Source organism: Magnolia sinica, chromosome 4, assembly GCF_029962835.1.
Source record: "Magnolia sinica isolate HGM2019 chromosome 4, MsV1, whole genome shotgun sequence".
Taxonomy (NCBI): domain Eukaryota; kingdom Viridiplantae; phylum Streptophyta; class Magnoliopsida; order Magnoliales; family Magnoliaceae; genus Magnolia; species Magnolia sinica.
The window spans coordinates 76,885,114-76,888,283 of NC_080576.1; the positions used below are offsets into that span (position 1 = coordinate 76,885,114).

A 3,170-nucleotide genomic window follows, 5' to 3' on the forward strand; every position below is an offset into this window, starting at 1 on the left:
CCGCATTGCTGAGCCGGCTCTTGTATGGGATTTTGAACCGGTTCCTCTTGAGGTTTCACTTGATTTGAATTTTGATTGAAGAAACCTGGAGGAGTCACCGTTTGTCCATTCCTCCAACTAAAGTTTGGATGATTTTTCCAGCCAGGATTGTATGTGTTGGAGTTAGGTCCAGTTAAAGGTCTTTGATAATTATTTACGGCATTGGCTTGTTCATTCAACACTCCTCGAAAGGTGGGTATTGTAGGACAATTTTCAATTGTGTGAATGTTGCAATCACAGATGCCGCAAACAATTTCATTGACCTTATCCTTCTTTCCTTCCATGGCCTCAACTTTCCTTATGAGCGTAGTCACTTTACACTTGAGATCATCCTCTTCTTTCAAGAGATATAATCCACCTTTTTCCTTTAATTGAGTCGGCCTAGATGTGGTGTTTGCCATTGGGTAATAGTCCCATGATTGTGTTTTTTCCGAGACTATTGAGGTAATCCCATACCTCGTCAACATCTTTGTTGATGAACTCTCCATTACACATTGTCTCGACCATTTGGCGCATGGAAGATGTCAGTCCATCGTAGAAAAAATTTGTAATGCGCCACGTTTCAAATCCGTGTTGTGGGCATGAACTGACCAAATCTTTGAACCTTTCCCAACATTGGAAGAATGTTTCATCTTCCTTTTGGGCAAAGTTCATGATTGCTTTTCTGAGGGTAATCGTTTTATGATGTGGGAAGAATTTTTTTATGAATTCCCTCTGCATGTCGTTCCATGTGCCAATGGATCTAGGACGCGGTGAATGTAACCACGTCTTAGCTTTCTCTTTTAAGGAAAAAGGAAAGAGTTTCAGCCTAATTGTATCCTCAGATACATTAGGAAAACATAATGTAGCTATAATCTCATCGAACTCTTTCAAATGTAAATATGGACTCTCTGATTCAAGTCCATGGAATTTGAGAAGAAGTTAGATGGCTCCTGGCTTGATGTCCATTTGTCCTGTGTTTTCAGGGAAAATCATGCATGAGGGCATACTCACTCCCGCCGGTTGTAGATAATCTCATAAAGTATGAGGCGGGGGTGCCTGTTGCACCTCATTCTCATCTTGAGTATCCTCCACCCTAGGTGGAAGTAGAGGAGGTTGGTCTTCAGCCATAACTTCAGTTAACTCAGGGAATTTTGAACGGTGTCTAGTTCTGCGATGGATAGTCAACCCCTCAACCAATCCTCCTTCAGTCAAGAGACGTCGAATGTTGTCACGGGCCCACTTGGGCATGAAACACTCGCAGCCCTCAATTTAAATTTGAAAGCCTAATCCTAAGAAGGGAAAAGAAAATCTAGAAAGAGAGAGAGGGAGAGTTGGAAAGAAATTACCAAATTGAAGCCCCTAAGTTAAGGACCTGCAAAATAAAAATAAAATAAGTTAGATTCTAAAAGAAGAGAAACAATTCTTTAAAAGAAAGGTAGCAGTAAACTGATTTTTAAAAGAAAGTGGAAACTTCTAAAATAAATTAGAAAGTTCTACTAGAAAGTAAATTACTAACACTACGTGAAAAATGGAAAGTAGGGAAGGAGCTTACCGAATTAGAAATTTCTATCTTAAAGGCCTACAAAATAGGAAGGTTAGTTTCTAAAAAAATTCTAAAAATAAATTAGGAAACAAATTAGATTCTAAGAGAGTTGAAATTAGAAGGTTACTAGAGAACAAAAAATAGAAATTTAATCTCTAAAAGGGAAATAACTAACGTAGTTTCTAAAAACAAAAGAGGAAAGTTTTTTTTTAAAAAAATAAACTATTTCCTACAAATAGAGAAATACTTGAGTTAGAAAATTTCTAAGATTTAAACCTTAATTCTAAAAACAGAAAAAGTAGAGAATTTAGGAAGGGATTACCAATTTAAGAGCTTATGTCAGGATCCTACAAAACAGGAAAACAGGTTAAGTTCTAAAAATAGAATAAAATAAAAGAAAAACTTTTATCCTAAAGTAAGTAAAATCTCAATCCTAACCTAATTCTAAAACCAATTAATTTCAGAGAATCGTAACCGTCAGTCCCCGGCAACGGCGCCAAAAACTTGTTCACTCCCCAAGTATAGGGTTGTGATGTAGTAATAAACTCGGTAAGACCGAGGTCGAATCCACAGGGACTGATACCTGTACGTTTCCTGAAACTAGGTAGAAATAGAACTAGTCTAGGATGCGATCTAAACCAAATAGAATTTAAGAAATAATTGTGGAATAATTATCTAAAACTTTAAGGAATTCAGAGGAAGGAAACTAGGGATTCAGAGGATCCACTTGTAGAGATCAGGGAGATCTTATGCCTGCATCAAGGATTATGGGATTCAAACTGAACTTACTTGGTCTGGTTTTCAAGAGATGAAAGGTATATGAATTAGAATGGATTCCATCACCAAACCATGCTTAGGAGATAAAGTAAACAACAGAATTAAACTAATTACCAACCAACCAATTAATGTATAAAAGTTAGGAAAGGTACCGTCATCCGACCATGCTTAGGAGACGATGGTGGACAAAAGGACTTCCTGACATCATAAACATAAAAAGAAATGAACATACTCAAAGCTATTGCAAACCCATTGTAATTTCAGTCACAACAGACCCTTAAAGACTGTGAAGCTATTCTTTGATTAATCAACTTAACTCTAAGTTCAGTTCAGAAATTCAATTTAAACACATGAGATCGTGTCTCCCATCTCGCTACAGGCTTCACCTCTTAGCCCCAGCTAAGAGGATTAGCTACACATGGATGGGCTGAACATTAAAAAATAAATGAAATATAAAGTAAAGGAAGAGAAAAACCAGGCTCCTCCCTCTTTCTCCCACATCCCAGCTTCACAGCCAAACAAAACCGAGCACCCCTTGCTCCCTGTCTCCTCTTTGAAATTTTTCTCTCACGCTGCCTTCCTCTCTCTCTCACGTTACCACCGAGCCAAGCTCCACTGTCTCCAAAACCTCTCCAGCCGTGGATGCTCCCCCTCCAAACTTCCTCTCTCCTTTTATCCTACCTGCAGACGGAGAGTGCCAAAGACCCGTTTACGCACGGCAGCGTGCACAGCAACAGAAACTGCTTACGCAAAAAATCCGGTGGGGCCCGTTCTTAAGTTCGTACAGGAGATCCACTCCGTTCACTAGCTGCTCCTCGAAATTTTGACC

At 38.9% G+C, this 3,170-nt stretch overlaps 1 non-coding gene across 1 annotated transcript; it reads left to right on the forward strand.

The window, feature by feature from the left end:
• The first annotated feature begins 604 nt into the window (after positions 1-604).
• Positions 605-711, forward strand: LOC131244694 (small nucleolar RNA R71). The gene has a single exon (XR_009170472.1). It is a non-coding gene; the product is annotated as a small nucleolar RNA R71 (small nucleolar RNA).
• Positions 712-3,170: the final 2,459 nt, after the last annotated feature.